The 20,667-nt window shown below is 42.2% G+C and overlaps 1 protein-coding gene across 6 annotated transcripts in view; it reads left to right on the plus strand.

Annotated features, from left to right (window-relative positions):
* LOC124777700 (probable low-specificity L-threonine aldolase 2) overlaps positions 1-20,667 on the plus strand; it is a 264,995-nt gene that overhangs the window by 17,122 nt on the left and 227,206 nt on the right. The window contains exon 1 of one of the 6 annotated variants that reach the window (XM_047253190.1): positions 16,402-16,452. The exons of 2 other annotated variants lie outside the window; for them this stretch is intronic. The gene's annotated coding sequence lies outside the window, so the exon portion shown is untranslated. Of the gene's footprint in view, positions 1-16,401; positions 16,457-16,773; positions 16,979-20,667 lie in introns of those variants that run through there. 3 more of the 6 variants (XM_047253187.1, XM_047253194.1, XM_047253191.1) reach the window with 3 other exon arrangements.

The following is a 20,667-nucleotide window of genomic DNA, read 5'->3' on the forward strand; positions in this document are numbered from 1 at the left end:
TAGTTCTGAGCACGCCCTTTTTTTCTTTATTAGCCAATTTTTTTGTACATATCAGCTAAGTGATCAGACCTGCCTGTCTCAATTAATTGAATCGCATTGACGTGTGCAGAGTCAAACAAATTACCTAAGTTGTTGACAGACTCTAGGCGGCGCTGCTGAAATGCGTTTTGGGTTTTTTGTGCATTATCTTTTGTAACTCCCACCAAGCTTTACTCAATTAGGCAAGGATCTGACAGGCATACAGTGAGATTTGCAGTTTCACTGATAGTTAAAGTCGCTTCACTGACATCATAAAATAAAACTGCCTAAACTTGTCATTAGAAGGCAATTTTGAGACTTTTGTTTGATATTTTACGTAGCCTATTTAATGCATACACTTTTTAGAGCTACTACGTACAGCGTGTTTACCTTTAGACAGCAGACCACTCCTTAGCGCTGAAGGCGGTATGTCTGACGGTTTTTGCGGATAGTCACTCGTTTTTGGCTGCACCCAACATTAGCTAGATGACAATACTGTATGACGCAGCCATTGTTGGCTGTTGTGTTACTTCGTTGCAGTTCTATGTATTTAGTACTGTTTCCTTTCCTTGCGATAAGTGTACATAATTGCTGTAGTTGGAATCTGTATTAAACATGTTATTACCTATAACGTTTTCATTTCCGTTTACTAACAACATTTTAGTGATTTTGTACTTCCGTGTGTGACTTCTCCTTTCGCAGAAGCATATAGCATAGTTTATGGCGCCAGCACTGCAAGGGTAAATTACAGGTAACACACTGTAATTCCACTGACATGTTCACTGTTTGACAACAATCCGATTATTGGCAATGTTAAAAATGTTTACAAACACATCAACGCAATAGTGAGCGTTCGCCTTAGTTTGTACTGACATGTTTCAGTACAAGACGGCACGGGTTACCACAGTCCTCCGTCCAAACAAGCCTTGGAAGGCCTAACGGTACCGACCGGCCGCCGTGTCATCCTTAGACCAAATGCGTCTATGGATGCGGATATGGAGGGGCATGTGGTCAGCACACCGCTCTCCCGGCCGTATGTCAGTTTACGAAACTGGTGCCGCTTCTTCTCGATCAAGTAGCTGCTCAGTTTGCCTCACAAGGGCTGAGTGCACCCCGCTTGCCAACAGCGCTCGGCAGACCGGATTGTCACCCGTCCAAATGCTAGCCCAGCCTGACAGCGCTTAACTTCGGTGATCTGACGGGAACCGGTGTTACCACTGCGGCAACGCCGTTGACTACCATGGTTCTATGTCTACGAAATTTTATTTACAATTGTTTTTCACATCGTGTAAATAAATTATGAGGATATGCGTTCAAGAAAAACGACTTCGATTTTTCTGGGACACCCTCGTGGCCATAAAATAAAAATTGTCCGTTTCTGGGTGATTACTATAACGTGAATTTCGTATTTGTTTCAGGGTGGCTCACATGTTTAAAAGCCGATAGAACCAAAGCGGTTTTGAAAATTGTGCAAATGTACACTACAAACACATAGAAAAGATGTGTGTAACCATGGCAAATTGTAAGAAGCATTTACAGGGCCTCAGATTTTCACAAGTCGGTTGCAGCAACTCAAAATTAACATTTTATGGTGCAAATATACCTAGAGAAAGAAAAATTGCAGAACTGAAAGTTGCGGCATTCATTGCGGAGCATTGTTCGGTATCAGCAGTAGGCCATCTAGGAAATCTTTTGCCAGCGTTGGACAATCCGTATGCTGTACTCTGTGGAATGAAGTTGTATCACACTAGATGTGCAAGGCTGATTACTAATGTGATTTCACCATGTTTGCTTGAGGATCTCCATGGAGACATTGGCGATGGTCCTTATATTTGATGATAATAGATGAGAGTACCTCCACTGACACCAAGATAATGTTGTGCATCATTGTGCATTATTTTAGTCAAATCACGAAAAAGATAATAACAATGTTTAATAGACTGTTGGAAATAAGGTGGTGATTTTGGCTCTTTAGTCAATGTGTTTAAAAAGAAGCTACCTACAGATAGCCTTGATTTAAATACGTTAGTAAGGAGAGGTGTGGACGGAGCTAATGTAATGGCAGTAGAGCATCATTCATTCTCTTCAATTTTGAAAGGATCTCTGCCCCGTCATACTACTGTGAAACATGTGAGACACCCACTGTATATTGCCACAGAAAACGCTTGCAAAGTGTTACCCTAGCACTTAGAATACGTCGTCAGAGAAGTTCACAACTGATTTTCGTGCAGTACCGAGAGGCAAATTGAATATTCTCTGCTGCATGAAACACTGGCCAGGAAGCCACCGCTCAAAATAGACAAGTTGTCAGCGAGTCACTGGCTGGCTCCCATAGAAGACATTATTAAAATTTTAGATCAGTGGGATGCTTTAGAGCTTCACTTTAAATTGGCCTAGGATGAAGAAAGGTGCTGTGTTACTGCTCAGTTAGATCTTATGCTGTTATCAAAACCCAATAAATTATATCTTATGTTTTCAAACACTCACTAAAAGCAATCACTCATTGTAATCGTATGTTTCAGGCTGATAATGTTGAACTTCTTAACCTGTTATTAGAACTACATACTTTGCTGCTGAATTGTCCGTCAATTTTAGTTCCCCCAGAGCGATTAAGCAATGCCAAGAGACAACATTTGACAGGCTTCAATTTTAGGGACAATGTGATGAATACGGAATGCATCAGTTTAGGATTTAATTACAATGAAGTGACAGGTGGTATTGACCAAATAGAGTTTGTTGTTGTTGTTGTTGTTGTTGTTGTCTTCAGTCCTGAGACTGGTTTGATCCAGCTCTCCATGCTTCTCTATCCTGTACAAGCTTCTTCATCTCCCGGTACCTACTGCAACCTACATCCTTTTTGAATCTGCTTGGTGTATTCATCTCTTGTTTTTCCTATACGATTTTTACCCTCCACGCTGCCCTTCAATACCAAATTTGTGATCTCTTGATGCCTCAGAACATGTCCTACCAACCGGTCCCTTCTTCTTGTCAAGTTATGCCACAAACTCCTCTTCTCCCCAATTCTATTCAATATCTCCTCATTAGTCATGTGATCTACCCATCTAATCTTCAGCATTCTTCTGTAGCACCACATTACGAAAGCTTCTATTCTCTTCTTGACCAAACTAGTTATCGTCCATGTTTCAGTTCCATACATGATTACACTCCATACAAATACTTTCAGAAACGACTTCCTGACACTTAAATCTATACTCGATGTTAACAAGCTTCTCTTCTTCAGAAACGCTTTCCTTACCATTGCCAGTCTACATTTTATATCCTCTCTACTTCGACCATCATCAGTTATTTTGCTCCCCAAATAGCAAAACTCCTTTACTACTGTAAGTGTCTCATTTCGTAATCTAATTCCCTCAGCATCACCCGACTTAATTCGACTACATCCCATTATCCTCGTTTTGGTTTCGTTGATGTTCATCTTATACCCTCCTTTCAAGACACTGTCCATTCCGTTCAGCTGCTCTCCAAGTCCTTTGCTGTCTCTGACAGAATTACAATGTCATCGGCGAACCTCAAAGTTTTTATTTCTTCTCCATTGATTTTAATACCTACTCCGAATTTTTCTTTTGTTTCCTTTACTGCGTGCTCAATATACAGATTGAATTACATCGGGGAGAGGCTACAACCCTGTCTCACTCCCTTCCAAACCACTGCTTCCCTTTCATGCCCCTCGACTCTTATTACTGCCATCTGGTTTCTGTACAAATTGTAAATATCCTTTCGCTCCCTGTATTTTACCCCTGCCACCTTCAGAATTTGAAAGTGAGTATTTCAGTCAACATTGTCAAAAGCTTTCTCTAAGCCTACAAATGCTAGAAACGTAGGTTTGCCTTTCCTTAATCTTTCTTCTAAGGTAAGTCGTAAGGTCAGTATGGCCTCACGTGATCCAATATTTCTACGGAATCCAAACTGATCTTCCCCGAGGTCGACTTCTACCAGTTTTTCCATTCGTCTGTAAAGAATTTGCGTTAGTATTTTGCATCCGTAACTTATTAAACTGATAGTTCGGTAATTTTCACATTTGTCAACACCTGCTTTCTTTGGGATTCGAATAATTATATTCTTCTTGAAATCTGAGGGTATTTCGCCTGTCTTATACATCTTGCTCACCAGAAGGTAGAGTTTTGTCATGACTGGTTCTCCCAAGTTCTAATGGAATGTTGTCTGCTTCCGGGGCCTTGTTTCGACTCAGGTCTTTCACTGCTCTGTAAAACTCCTCACGCAGTATCGTATCTCCCATTTCATCTTCATCTACATCCTTTTCCATTTCCATAATATTGTCCTCAAGTACATCGCCCTTGTATAGACCTCTATATACTCCTTCCACCTGTCTGCTTTGCCTTCTTTCCTTAGAACTGGGTTTCCATCTAAGCTCTTGATATTCATACAAGTGGTTCTCCTTTCTCCAAAGGTCTCTTTAATTTTCCTGTAGGCAGTATCTATCTTACCCCTAGTGAGATAAGCCTTTACATCCTTACATTTGTCGTCTAGCCATCCCTCCTTAGCCATTTTGCACTTCCTGTCGATCTCATTTTTGAGACGTTTGTATTCGTTTTTGCCTGCTTCATTTACTGCATTTTTATATTTTCTCCTTTCATCAATTAAATTCAATATTTCTTCTGTTACCCAAGGACTTCTACTAGCCCTCGTCTTTTTACCTACTTGATCCTCTGCTGGCTTCATTACTTCATCCCTCAGAGCTACCCATTCTTCCTCTACTGTATTTCTTTCCCCCATTCCTGTCAATTGTTCCCTTGCGCTCTCCCTGAAACTCTGTACAACCTCTGGTTTAGTCAGCGTATCCAGGTCCCATCTCCTTAAATTCCCACCTTTTTGCAGTTTCTTCAGTTTTAATCTACAGTTCATAACCAATAGATTGTGGTCAGAGTCCACATCTGCCCCTGGAAATGTCTTACAATTTAAAACCTGGTTCCTAAATCTCTGTCTTACCATTATATAATCTATCTGATATCTTCTAGTATCTCCAGGATTCTTCCATGTATACAACCTTCTTTTATGATTCTTGAACCAAGTGTTAACTGTGATTAAGTTATGCCAAATAGAGTTAAGAGCTATAAAAGAGCGGTGTGTATCATTTTTTTGTCAATTATGCCAAGAAATTCAGACGAGAATTCCAAAAAAAAATCTAAAGCTCTTGGAAAAAATTGTCTGTTTCACATCTGACTCGGCAACTAGACAAGTCCGGCCTGATGTGAGGGATATAACGGCCAATTTTGATGAATTACTTGGAGCTGACAACGTTGACAGCGCTTTGAATCAGTGGCGAGTTCCCCCTTTCCAACAATGGAACAAGGTCAGTTCAACAGCAGAGCCATTTTGGTGTGAAGTGTCGGGCCTTTGAAGATGCTACTAGAGAGCGTAAATTCTCAACTGTCAGCAAGTTGGTGGCATGAATTTTGATCCTGCCATTCTTCAATGCTAGTGTGGAGAGAGCATTCACTATAATGAATGTGGTAAAAGACGAATTGAGAAAGAGGATACACACAAGGACAGCAGATCACATAATTAGAGTGCGCTACAGTTTGAAGAATGAAGATCTAATAAATTCGAACTAAGCACTAAAATGCTTACCAAATTTAAGTCAGAGGATTTATATAATACTCACAATTTTGTCGGTGTCATGTCACGTCTGGCATAAAAAAGCTGTCATACTGGTTTTATTGTTGTTTTATTCCAATGTAAATGATGAAAAACAGTGTTTGCATTAGTACAATAACTATAGTAGGCCCTCACATCACATAATTTCATTCATAGTACCATGTAACATGATACCTTTATGATAATACATCAATGTACTATAATTTTTATGGCAGAGAAAATTTTATATTTTGTGTTGGTAGATGTTAAAGACATTAAAAATTTTTAAATCTGCCGACGTAACTATACTTTTGTCACTCACTAAGTCACAAAATAGCTGTTTTATCTATTTCTAAAGTTTCTGTAGTATCTAATGGTAAACCTATAGGACAATGAAAAAAAGATGAAGAAAGCCAATGTTTCCGTTTTTATTTACAAATTAACAATTGTAGTTTATGTAGTATACTTTTTTGACATGTAACGTAATTTTACGGTCCTGGACGTATACCTCAGCCTTTTCATGCCGCTAATACTGATGATAAACATACCTATTCCTTTTAACTATTATTTAAGATATTTGGGGAAAACTTGCCAAAATAGCATCATGCTGGAGAATTTTTTTGTCAACTATGGGGAAATTTAGGAAACTCAATTTGAAAACACTGCTTCAGTCTAATATTTCTACTTATCCTTCACTGTACAAAGAGCCACTCCGTCCATACCAGCAGAAAATTTTTAAAAACAATCTGACAGCCCAAGCACGTTCCAAAACTGGTTGGTTTACATGGGAGAGAAAATCGATTGCGGAATTGGAAAACCGGCAACCAGAGACGGATATCCAGAATCGATTTTGGAGTTTTTACATGACCAACCAGAAGCGGTATTGGAAAATCGGTTTACGATATCTGGTTTTGGGATCCCCATGTAAACAGGGTGGCAGGGGATATTTAATGTAAACAGAGAAGGGCAGCAAGAAATCAGGTTTCTTTGACCTGTGAGAGAGTGTCACACAGATACTGGGGGAACTGAACTGGTAAACTCTTGAAGATAGTCGTAAAATACCCCGAGAAAGTCTATTAACAGAGCTTCAAGAACCGGCTTTAAATGATGACACAGCCCCCTAACCATCGCTCACATAGGGGTCGAGAGGATAAGATTAGAATAACTACTGCATGCTGCATCTGGTGAGCAAGATTTATGAGACAGGCTAAATACCCTCGGACTTCAAGAAGAATTTAATAATTCAAATCCCAAAGAAAGCGGTATTGACAGATGTGAAAATTACCGAACTATTAGTTTAATAAGTCACGGATGCAAAATACTAACGCAAATTCTTTACAGACGAATGGAAAAACTGGTAGAAGTCGACCTCGGGGAAGATCAGTTTGGATTCCGTAGAAATACTGGATCACGTGAGGCAATACTGACCTTACGACTTACCTTAGAAGAAAGATTAAGGAAAGGCAAACCTACGTTTCTAGCATTTGTAGGCTTAGAGAAAGCTTTTGACAATGTTGACTGAAATACTCACTTTCAAATTCTGAAGGTGGCAGGGGTAAAATACAGGGAGCGAAAGGATATTTACAATTTGTACAGAAACCAGATGGCAGTAATAAGAGTCGAGGGGCATGAAAGGGAAGCAGTGGTTTGGAAGGGAGTGAGACAGGGTTGTAGCCTCTCCCCGATGTAATTCAATCTGTATATTGAGCAAGCAGTAAAGGAAACAAAAGAAAAATTCGGAGTAGGTATTAAAATCAATGGAGAAGAAATAAAAACTTTGAGGTTCGCCGATGACATTGTAATTCTGTCAGAGACAGCAAAGGACTTGGAGAGCAGTTGAACGGAATGGACAGTGTCTTGAAAGGAGGATATGAGTTGAACATCAACAAAAGCAAAACGAAGATAATAGAATGTAGGCGAATTAAGTCGGGTGATGCTGAGGGAATTAGATTAGAAAATGAGACACTTAAAGTAGTAAAGGAGTTTTGCTATTTGGGGAGCAAAATAACTGATAATGGTCGAAGTAGACAGGATATACAATGTAGACTGGCAATGGTAAAGAAAGCTGAAGATTAGATGGGTGGATCACATAACTAACGAGGAGGTATTGAATAGGATTGGGGAGAAGAAAAGTTTGTGGTACAACCTTACTAGAAGAAGGGATCGGTTGGTAGGACACGTTCTGAGACATCAAGTGATCACAAATTTAGTATTGCAGGGCAACGTGGCGGGTAAAAATCGTAGAGGGAGACCAGAGATGAATACACCAAGCAGATTCAGAAGGATGTAGGTTGCAGAAGGTACTGGGAGATGGAGAAGCTTGCACAGGATAGAGTAGCATGGAGAGCTGCATCAAACCAGTCTCAGGACTGAAGACCACAACAACAACACAACTGCATGCTCAAAGGTATTCAAACAATCATTCTTCCTGTGCTCCATACATGAATGGAATGAGGAGAAACTGTAATAACTCCTAGAACGTGACGTACCCACTGCCATGCACCTCACGGTGGTTCGCTGAGTGTAAGATAGATGTAAATGTAGATGGAGAAAGCAGAAAATGTGCGTTTTAATAGAACTAACGTAGAAATTTTATGCCTGTCCATTTATTAAACAATGTGATTTGCGAACGAGATAGAGCCGACAACTGCTGCTGGAGCGCGCTCCGATCGCGTATGGCACGTTGAGGCATACTTACCATTTGCACAAGTCGCATCGTGTCTAATCATTCAGCAGCACGTTGGACCTGGCACGCTCAGCGTTGACGTCAGAAGGTACGCCGACGGTTTAACGTGTCATTTCGCCAAATAATGGCAAGAATAGCCCGTGAGGTGCAATGTTGATGCAGACTTTTCGGGATGTGACCTCTTGTAAGTTTATCTGCGATGCCAAAATTTCCTTTGCCTTTCTTTTACATAGCTTTTATGAAAATATTAATAAATACAACATTTTGAACATTATTTCGGTTTATTTGCGTTGTAAGTAACATAAAAATTTAGAACGATAAAAAAAAGTTTTCGCAAAGGGACGGCTCACGACTCTGGGATTAGCGTTGTATTCTTTTTCCGCAGTGCCGAAGGCTGCCCTGCGAACTGCCCTAACTTACATGGCTCACGTCTCGCACGACCCGCACGAAAATTGCTATTTTTTTCTAAACGATTGGCTATCTGGAGCTCATGTTCTGCCACTTTCATTTCTGGCCATGCCCTGCGTATACATTGCCGTAAACTTAGACGAAATAGGTGATTAAGTATAGGCGCGGCCCTTACGTGAATTTCGGAATTTTTACGTTATTTTTGTAGGAAACAGAGACTATAAATTTCATACTGACGCTTTTCTTGTAGGAGACAGATATTTTGAAGTTCATACTTGTTACGAGTTAAATATTCTGCATAAAAACGCCGTTTTCAGAAGCCTGTATCTAGGAATCTCAATGCAATACGCAACTCTGAAAAGATATCTTGGTAATCAACGAAACAGAAAGTATTGCTGAGAGTTCAATAGTTTTTCAGATATTTCGTCACAATTTTGAAGCTGTTTACGAACGCGAAAATTTCATCTATTTTACCGTAACTTAGCCTATAATTAAAATTAGGAACGATATTTTTGACACACGGAGAGACCCTACAGAGATCTATATCACACGTTAATTTGAGATTTTTTAGTAGATTTTTGTCGGAGAAAGAGGCCTTAAAGCGATTTTCTGTCGCCATGGGGAGAGAGGTGCTTTGGCGGCAGCATGCAGATTTTCAGCTCCGTACTTGGCACTACAAGCCGCAGGCAGTGCCAGCCAGCTACGAGTAATTTATGTAAGACTATAACTGCACCCGTAAATCTAGCGTGGAGGTCGATCCACAATAGATGTCAACGGATCGGAATGAACGGCAGACGATGCCCTTGTCAAATGTTGTTGTCTTCACACTAACCGGAAATATCACCTCAACATCATTTCGCTTACAAGGGACCGTATGCAATTCCTCTCACCGATTTGATTCATACTGACGGGATGCGTAGGGTACGACTAGGATTTCAATATGTGTGAACAGGAAGACGCAACTCACAGTCGTTTCAGAGAAAATTGAATCTGAAAAGTTACGATGTGTTTATATACTTTGTGTGGTCCGTAGCAGAATGAATAAGCCCTTAGTTTCCTGATCCGAAAGACTGTGAATCAAAACTCAATGCTGGTAATTTTTTTTTCATTCGCACGTGATTGTAACGACGGATTTATAATGGCTGTACAAATGATAAATATTTCATGATTGATTTATTAGTTTCGTAATCTGTAACCTTAAAAAAAGAACTTTTCGGTAGGACACTGGAAGTAAAAAAAAAGGATACATGAGAACTCTCATGCAAATCAGTACAGTCATTTTCTTTATATTATTGTATCTACATATGTGGCAAGTATAATGTGTAACCCATAGAACACTGCATGTATGAGGATGCTGCCGACTGTAGAAACATGGAAAACAGAAATATATGAGGTTTTCGGATTGCAGGCGAATAATGTTGACTTCTTGCCACAATATTTCGGCTGGCAACCGTCCAGCCGTCTTCAGGTGAGTGTCCGCCACTGGAGTCTGCTAGTTTTTTCTTCTTCCTTTATTGTTATTTCATACTCCTGCCTCACAGGTGCAGGAGTGGGCTGTCAGCGGCACAATTCGCTGCTCTTCAGGCAAAAGACTACATAAAACAACACAGGAGAACGGTACATACATAAAATATGGGTATAAAAGATGAAGTTTACACTTGAGAAGGGGAAACAAAGGGAGTTAAAATGTACGAAAAGGGGTACTTTCACGAGGCACGTTTGCATAAAATCGACGTATAATTCAAAGGACACTCGATGAAGACGTAGCACATAAATGCTGGTGGTACGAAGAGCACAATTAAAAACGGCGTTCACAGTAGTGAGAGCCACACGGGACGACGACGCCGAACACACACCGCACTGATGTTACATATAGGGCAGGCACCAAAACACGACAGTGTAACTGGATTAAAATTGGAAGGTCCTGCCAAAGGAGAGGAGGTGAGAGAGGAGGGAGAGAGGAAAGATAGAATGGGGGTCAGCAGAGGAGGGGAGGCAGCAAGGTGCAGAAGGGGGGGGGGGGGGGAGTCGGTAGCACGCCAAAGGGCAGGAGAAAGGAGAGTGTGCGGGGGGGGGGGGGGAGCCTAGGTGGGGGCGCAATGACTGGGAAGGAGAAGCGAGAAGTACAGGGTGGTAGGAGGGAGGGGAGGGGAAGGAGAAGGAGCCCAAAGGAGGAGGGAAGGGGAAGAGGAGGGTCAGAATTGGAAGGAAGGGTAAATATCAGGTCAAAGCACATCATCCATGATGGGGAGACATTGAAAGGTCCTATGGGAGAGGAGGGGGAGAGTGTGGAAATGGAGAGAGAGTGGAACACATCGGTAAAGGCACAGAAGCAGGTGGGGAGTGGAGAGGAAAGGAGACACCAGGGGATGAGGCAGATCAAGGCTGCAGATGGTGTAGAGGATACAGATATGTTCAAGGAAAAGGAGGAGATGTGGGAAGGGGATGAGGTCATAAAGGATCCTCGTAGGCAGACTGATATGGAAAGCGAGGTGGAGTGCTTGGCGTTCAAGGATTTGGAGGGCTTTATAGAATTTAGGCGGGGTGGAGACCTAGGCAACACTGGCATAACAAAAGGATGGAACGGATCAAGGATTTTTAGGTATGAAGGATGGTTGAAGGACGCAATCCTCATGTCCGGCCAGACAGGAGTTTCAGCAGGCGGAGTCTACTGTGGTCACTGCGTTGGATGGGTAAGGAAATGGGGAGTCCAAGTGAGGTGAGGTCAAGGTATTTCAAGGTGGGGAGTTGTATAGGGCCGTCATTGATGGTGAGGTAGAAATCATACATCTAGAAGGAGGGTGTGGTATGTCCTATAATGATTGGTTGGGTTTTGGAAGAATTGATTCGAAGGAGCCACTAATTGCGCCAAGCAGTAAACTAGTTTAGTTGGAGAGTCTGCTAGTTCACGGTGTCGGCTTTACTGCAAAAATTGGCGCAGAAACGCATGCACATATGGTTACCCAAGCCTTGTCCTGCTGGAAGTTGCCGTCCCGATTAACAAGATTTTGTACTAGACGAATTTCCACAGATTCTTTAATTGCTGGATCCCAAAAGGATTTAACCAGGGCGAAGATTTTTGTGGCAGAATAATCCATAGAGTGCCGTATGTTAATACAGTGCTCAGCTATGGACTGCGAAAGAAGAGTGTGGCGCCCATATTCAACGCATCTGTCCTGTTCTGGGCGTATCGTCTGACTTATGTAAGCTTTGCCACACTGGCAAGGAATTTTGTAAATTCTGGCCTTCTGCAGACCCAGATCGTCCTTCACCGAACCGAGAAGTGCGCTGATCTTCACCGGTGGCCGGAAGATTAACTTGATGCTTTCTTAAGGTCGTGCCGACTTTAGACGAAACGCTGTCGACGTATGGTAGGAACGCCCTGGACTTGAACAGCTCCGTATCTTCTTTATTTGTAGGTGGTCACGTTTCTTCCTCCTTAGCGCTGTACTAATCTGATTCCGACACTGAATTAGCAGACTCCACTGTCGGACACACCTGAAATTGTCTGAACGGTTGCCAGCCGAAATATTGTGGCAAGAAGTCAACATTATCTGCCTGCAATCCCGAAACCTCATAGAACACTCAGTATGCCGGCAAAACTTCAAGAATCACATGGAAAACAGTATTTATTGCAACATACAGCACTTGTAATGAATGCCGAATTTTTGCATATGCGTGGTTTTTCAATGTGTCTGTTGCAAAACAAACGTGGTTTACATTAAAAAACGGTTCTCAGTTATCGCACAGTTTCTCAGCGTCCCACGCACACCAAAGCAAACCTCCGAGTATTGGTGCAGACAAGTATAGTTGCCATCCATGACTGATTGAATTTTTATGCAATCTTCCCTTCTCTCTATTTTGTTCTTTGATGTATGTGCTATTTCGCAGTCGTTCTATAACGTTCTTCACCTAACTGTAAAAATAAACGTCGCAAGGCAGCACCATTTTGGAGGGATTACTTTAATACTCTGCATTGGCAGACTCTCACCATGTTGCGAAGTTTCGTCCTACAAACCCGCGTTCGTTTGCTCTCTCCATGAATTGAGGAGCAAAAGAAAAATGTTGTCTCACAAGATGTTGGTTTCAAAATTCTTGTACAGTACTGCTGTAAATGTGTCGAACCGTGAAGATGTTATCATAACTTTTTTTTTTTGTATTTTCGTATGTACTCATCAGTTGAACTTTCCCCCTTGATCCAAACGAGCCATTGATCTTTTCCCAACAAATGAAGTTTTCAGGGTAATGTGACAGTATGTTGTGCAGTGTATGGACGTTTCATCTTGTTAGAATTACTTGGGAAATAAAAAAAAGTATCGGCAGTGAGATTCAATCCAGAGACCTGCTAATTATGTAACTAACTGCTTATTAATAATAATGAGCCTACAAAGCTAAACTTTTCAAATTCGATTTTCTCGAAAGCGGTCGAGAGCCTTCCTGTTTATATATGCTGAGGTCCTAGTCGTAGGCTACACACCCTGTCTGGGTAATCAAATCGGTGAGGTACCCTTGTTAGCCCAGTCCCCAACGGCGAAGGTTACGCTATGATGCACCACCCTTGCTATAAAGAGTGAGAAATAGGCTTACAGTTAAGGAGCTGCTAGTGATGAAGTTTACTAATTGTCAAAGAAAACTTCATAAATGATGATTCAGGTATGAAGTTTGTACTGTAAACTGCTGAGAAGTGGAACAACAGGAAAGTGTACCCGTAGTTCACACATTTCAAAGCACCGACATTTATTTGCTAGCGAGAATACATACGTACAAATTCATCAATGTTTTTTAAGATGATGCATAGAGCCTGTTTACCTTATTACTTTTGCTTTTTATTTCTAAGTACCAAACAACATAAAAACAACTGCATTTTTCTACTTTAAACAATTGACATTTTCACTGTGAAAACAGGTTATTTAACGTTCCTTTGTTAACGTGGCATTATTTTACACAGGTGGTAACGTGGGGTCCAGTGGATCCCCATGATCTGTTAATGTTGCAACATATGTATAATATTAGTAACTGGGTTATTTAATACAAATTAATGTAGAGGCAACCATATAAATTATGAAATCGAATCAATTAATGCTTATTTGAAGAAATTACATTAGATAAAAGATAATACCTACAGTTATGTTAATATAAACTGAATAGTCAGTGATTCAGCAGTCTTCTTCCGGTGACTCATCACAATTCTTTATTTGATATTGCACCAAGCCGAATCCAATTTCCCAAGGAAAATACTTCCTTGCCATTTTAAGCATGAGTGTGCGAATTTCACCTACTTTTTCGCCACTATCTTCTAACGAAAATGTTAATGTGAGGGACTAGGAACTCCCCAGCCACTAAATAACTGTCAAACGCTAATAACAATGAGCAGCACAAGAATAAAAAGCTGGTGCCCGGAAATAGATGTGAGAGAGGATTACTAGACGGCAGGCAGTGCTTCCAACTTTGTTCATAGAACCCCAAGTTGATAATTAAGGGTTAATGACAGCTGATTCATCATTTTATGTTCTTGTTTATACACTGTGTAGGACTTTCTCCGCTCAGGTCTTAACCCTTTGCGCGACACGTAGGCCTTTAGGGCTCATGCAGGTAGTTAAATTGGTTGTGTTGTCAATATACACTCCTGGAAATTGAAATAAGAACACCGTGAATTCATTGTCCCAGGAAGGGGAAACTTTATTGACACATTCCTGGGGTCAGATACATCACATGATCACACTGACAAAACCACAGGCACATAGACACAGGCAACAGAGCATGCACAATGTCTGCACTAGTACAGTGTATGTCCACCTTTCACAGCAATGCAGGCTGCTATTCTCCCATGGAGACGATCGTAGAGATGCTGGATGTAGTCCTGTGGAACGGCTTGCCATGCCATTTCCACCTGGCGCCTCAGTTGGACCAGCGTTCGTGCTGGACGTGCAGACCGCGTGAGACGACGCTTCATCCAGTCCCAAACATGCTCAATGGGGGACAGATCCGGAGATCTTGCTGGCCAGGGTAGTTGACTTACACCTTCTAGAGCACGTTGGGTGGCACGGGATACATGCGGACGTGCATTGTCCTGTTGGAACAGCAAGTTCCCTTGCCGGTCTAGGAATGGTAGAACGATGGGTTCGATGACGGTTTGGATGTACCGTGCACTATTCAGTGTCCCCTCGACGATCACCAGTGGTGTACGGCCAGTGTAGGAGATCGCTCCCCACACCATGATGCCAGGTGTTGGCCCTGTGTGCCTCGGTCGTATGCAGTCCTGATTATGGCGCTCACCTGCACGGCGCCAAACACGCATACGACCATCATTGGCACCAAGGCAGAAGCGACTCTCATCGCTGAAGACGACACGTCTCCATTCGTCCCTCCATTCACGCCTGTCGCGACACCACTGGAGGCGGGCTGCACGATGTTGGGGCGTGAGCGGAAGACGGCCTAACGGTGTGCGGGACCGTAGCCCAGCTTCATGGAGACGGTTGCGAATGGTCCTCGCCGATACCCCAGGAGCAACAGTGTCCCTAATTTGCTGGGAAGTGGCGGTGCGGTCCCCTACGGCACTGCGTAGGATCCTACGGTCTTGGCGTGCATCCGTGCGTCGCTGCGATCCGGTCCCAGGTCGAAGGGCACGTGCACCTTCCGCCGACCACTGGCGACAACATCGATGTACTGTGGAGACCTCACGCCCCACGTGTTGAGCAATTCGGCGGTACGTCCACCCGGCCTCCCGCATGCCCACTATATGCCCTCGCTCAAAGTCCGTCAACTGCACATACGGTTCACGTCCACGCTGTCGCGGCATGCTACCAGTGTTAAAGACTGCGATGGAGCTCCGTATGCCGTATGCAAACTGGCTGACACTGACGGCGGCGGTGCACAAATGCCGCGCAGCTAGCGCCATTCGACGGCCAACACCGCGGTTCCTGGTGTGTCCGCTGTGCCGTGCGTGTGATCATTGCTTGTACAGCCCTCTCGCAGTGTCTGGAGCGAGTATGGTGGGTCTGACACACCGGTGTCAATGTGTTCTTTTTTCCATTTCCAGGAGTGTAGAAGGTTGTGAGACTCCCCGAGTTACGAGACTCCCGGAGCGCAGATGTAAATACGTTGCAAATAGTTGTTGAGTGACGGATGTAGTAGTTGCGGCATCAGCTGTTTCAAGATAAATAAAACTTCCTTTTTCTATAATGCTGCGGACCATTTCCGCCCACGACTCATGCAAATTGTCAAATTAAATAACTTAAACTTTTTTTTCGCGTCTCGTCTCTCCAAGTCGTCATGAACATATGCACTGTGTCACGAAAACACAGCAAAAGAAGAAAATGAAGATTAATAAAATGCAACGGCACGAAATCCAGTACTATAATATGAGTCAATTTACTTTCATGTTATCAGACGACGACATCGTCCCCTCACCTCGCCGTCACTCTCCATCACCACTACCAACGTCAACATCTAAACTTTCTTCCAGAGAAAACTTGATTATTACGTTCCGTCCTGTTTCTTTGCCGGCTTGTGTGAATGCTGCCATTTGAAATGCAATTTCGAATGTGTTGACGTTCCGCTCTGTTTTGTCAAGTACACATCGACTTTCAGCGAGCAAACTTGACCTTTATGTCCAGAGTACCGGGTGGGGGAATCTCAAGTGGTGACTTCCTTGGGTGTTATCTTGTTGCCGCGCGCCGGTCTTGGCAGCAGTTGCCTCGTGTGACGACCCAGAGTCGCTAGAGGTCGGTGAGTTTGCATGTTTGCTGCGCGTGTAAACGCTATGGTCATACAGCTTAACTGCAGATCCAACATACCGTTTCGCTATGTAAATTTATGTAACGCTTGCGACGTTTTCCGTTAGCTTCTAACATAGAGTTAACGTTATTAATTTAAATGATACATTTATAGTTTCGATCGCTGTTAAGGTCGTCTGCGCAGGGAGCGATTCAGACACACCTTGTTGCCAACATAAGTTGACAGGGGAAACACTTCCTGTCTTGTTAGATAGGACGCCGCAGACGGCCACGTGACTTGCCAATCAATCGCTTGCAATGCGTTGACAACCAGTTTCCAGCGACTCGGCGCCCGCGTTGTCAAGCGATCTGAGTTGCGTGGTATCCCGATACAGCTCAACTCTTACTGGTTTATTTTGAAGATGAAAGAATAGCTTGTGAACAATAGCTTTACAAGCGAAGTCTAAAAACATCTCATTTTATACAACTACAAGCTCCCAGGCTACTGCAGCAGACATTTGGCAGAAAAACTGAGGTGTGTATTAGAGGCAAAAGAATTTCATATGGCATGTGTAGTACTCTCTATACATAGTCCTCTGGTTTGATGAGGCCCATCGCAAATTCCTCTCCTGTGATAACCTCTTCATCTCAAAGAGTAGCAGTTGCAATCCACGTCCTCATTTATTACCTACGAGGCGTGTTTTTTTTTAAATAAGTACCGTTTTGAAATTAAAAAAAGACGTGCTAAGACATCTCAATAATTTTAGTTTTATATGAAAGCCTGTACCTTAATCTACTTTTCTACATAATTTCCGTCAATATTGAGGCACTAGTCATAACGTTGTACCAGTTTTTGAATACCCTCCTCATAGAAGTCTGCGCCAGACTTGTTAACCACTGCATCACCACTGTTTTGACTTCGTCATCGTCTTGAAGACGCTGACCGCCCAGGTGTTTCTTCAAGTGCAGGAACAGATGGTAGTCATTGGACGCAAGATCGGGGGTTGTACGGAGGATGATCCAGAGTTTCCCATCGAAAAGATGTGATGAGATCTTTGCTCTGATTCGCCACATGCGGACGGGCATTGTCTTGCAGCAAAACGATGCCCTTGCCCAACTTCCATGGACTGTTGCTTTGATTCTGGTGTAATGTAGGCCACCCACGTTTCATCGCCCTTAACAATTTGGCTTAAGAAATCATCACAGTCGTTATGGTACCGCTCAAGGAAAGTCAATGCACTATCTAAACGTTTGGTTTTGTGCACATCCGTCAACATTTTCGGTACCCAACATGTGCACAATTTTCGGTAATTTAAGTGCTCGGTCACAATGCCATACAAAACACTACGAGAAACATTAGGAAAGTCACCCCGCAAGGAGTAAATCGTAAAGCGTCTGTTTTTTCTCATCTTATTGTCCACTTCCTGCACCAAACTTTCATTAACGACCGAAGGACACAAACTCCGTTGTTCATCATGCACATTTGTGCGCCATCTTTAAATGCTCTCACCCACTTTCTTACCATTCCATCACTCATAATGTTTTCTCCGTAAAATGCACAGATCTCACGATGAATATCGTATGCTTTTAGGCCTTTAGCACTAAGAAATCTTATAACAGCCTGTACTTCACAGTCGGTGGGACTCACGATTATCGGAGGCATCTTAAACACTCAGTACGCAACGTAAACAAGGAAAGATAAGACTGTAATGATGTCAGTGCGTAGATTAAGGTTTTCATGTAAAAATAAAATTATTGAGATATCTTAGCACGTTTTTTTAGTTTCAAAACGGTACTTACTTAAAAAAACAAGACTGTTAGATGATTCCGATCTCTACCTTCCTCTACAGTTTTTGCTCTCTACATCTTCCTGTATTACCATGGAAGTTAATCCCTGATGTCTACACAGATATCCTATCATCCTTTCTGTTATTCTTGTCAGTGTTTTCCATACGTACCTTCTCCTCGTCGTTTCTGCGGAGAACCTCCTAATTGCTTAACTTATCAGTCCCCCTAATTTTCAACATTCGTGTGTTGTGCCACATCTCAAAAGCTTCGATTCTCTTTTGTTCCGGTTGTCATTCACTCAGTCCGTGTTTCACTGCTATACAATGCTGTGCTCCAAACGTACATTCTCAGAAACTTCTTCCTCAAATTAAGGCCTATGTTTGGATATTAATAGTCTTGTCTTGGCCAGGAAAGGTACTGTCCGTATATTGTTTGAAGTAATATCAACTGCACGTCATTGGAAGAAAATGTTCAAAAAATTGTAAACAAATTTTGTGCAACTAACTGCCTTTGTCGTTCTGTAAAATTACATTGTCATGTGGAACCGAACAGTGAACAGCCAAAAATCTCTGGTACATGTAAACACAATTGTGTTCACATGCACATCATTTAACGAGCACAAACCACTATCGCATTTCCGTGTACCGGTATATAAATCTCAAGGTACTTGAGATTTTAAAATAAAAGTAACGCTGTGTTATGGCGAAAGAAATCAACTACGCCAAATTAGTGGAGCACTCTTTATTCGTTCTATAAAAAGCTACAAATTTTGAATCTGTCTGTTACAGCTCTGTGCGTTCTACAGAAATACTGCAGTTTACATTTCTTTCCATGTACGGACGAATCAAGAATTTTCTTCTTTTTCGTAATAGAGAACTCCCCTCTGAGCTTGAATCTGCGGTCGACATGCCGAGTGTACGCAAAAGATGCTAGGGTGCGACAAACAACACTCTCCCTCTCCTCCATGCTCACACACGACAACTGCCGTTTCTTATTTCCGAGTTTCCCCGAATGCGAAATTGCGTTGCCTATGTACATCGCCTGCCCGTTCGGTTCGTTTTCAGTCGCTATGTGTGCGGACGGCGTAAACGGTTCTTGCAGTAGCGGTTAAGTTTCGTTAGCAAGAATGTCAAAAGTGCCTACTTGTTCAACAATGTTTGAGTAACACTATTTACTCTCAAACGACTTTTCTTGGATGCTTCCATCAGACTTACTGCTGCCGGGTTTCTTTACTCGTAAAAGCTAAATTCCCGCTGTAGACATGTAGTTTCCTATTAACACGTCATTATTCATTTGTTATTATTCAATGCGTATGCTATCCCCAATGTTATTCAATCTGTATTTGAGCAAACAGTAAAGGAAACAAAAGAAAAATTCGGAGTAGAAATTAAAATCCATGGAGAAGAAATTAAAACTGTAAGGTTCCTCGATGACATTGTAATTCTGTCAGAAACAGCAAAGGACTTGGAAGAGCAGTTGAACGGAATGGACAGTGTCTTGAAAGGAGGGTATAAGATGAACATCAACAAAAGCAAAACAAGGATAATGGAATGTAGTCGAAATAAGTCGGGTGATGCTGAAGGAATTAGATTAGGTTCAAAATGGTTCAAATGGCTCTGAGCACTATGGGACTTAACATCTATGGTCATCAGTCCCCTAGAACTTAGAACTACTTAAACCTAACTAACCTAAGGACATCACACAACACCCAGTCATCACGAGGCGATTAGATTAGGAAATGAGCCACTTAAAGTAGTAAAGGAGTTTTGCTATTTGGGGAGCAAAATAACTGATGATGGTCGCAGTAGAGAGGATATAACATGTAGACTGGCAATGGCAAGGAAAGCGTTTCTGAAGAAGAGAAATTTGTTAACATCGAGTATAGATTTAAGTGTCAAGAAGTCGTTTCTGAAAGTATTTGTATGGAGTGTAGCCATGTATGGAAGTGAAACGTGGACGATAAATAGTTTAGACAAAAAGAGAATAGAAGCTTTCGAAATGTGGTGCTACAGAAGAATGAGAAGAGCAGTTTATGGCACAACTTGACTAGAATAAGGGGTCGGTTGGTAGAACATATTCTGAGGCATCAAGGGATCACCAGTTTAGTATTGGAGGGCAGTGCGGAGGGTGAAAATCGTAGAGGGAGGCTAAGGGATGAATACACTAAACAGATTCAGAAGGATGTAGGTTGCAGTAGGTACTGGGAGATGAAGAAGCTTTTGGAGGGTAGAGAAGCAGGGAGAGCTGCATCAAACCAGTCTCTGGACTGAAGACCACAACAACAACAACATGCTACCTTCACTTGGTGAACCCAGTGTAGTATACAGGGTAAAACCAAGCTCTGACGATAACATTTCGGTGGTATATATTTTTGAGTATTTTGGTAATAGAGACTCGTTGTCTACGGCGGCTCGTTATGGAGTAACTGAATTTTGT

The sequence above is a fragment of the Schistocerca piceifrons genome, chromosome 2 (genome assembly GCF_021461385.2).
Source record: "Schistocerca piceifrons isolate TAMUIC-IGC-003096 chromosome 2, iqSchPice1.1, whole genome shotgun sequence".
In the NCBI taxonomy this organism is placed as follows: Eukaryota; Metazoa; Arthropoda; class Insecta; order Orthoptera; family Acrididae; genus Schistocerca; species Schistocerca piceifrons.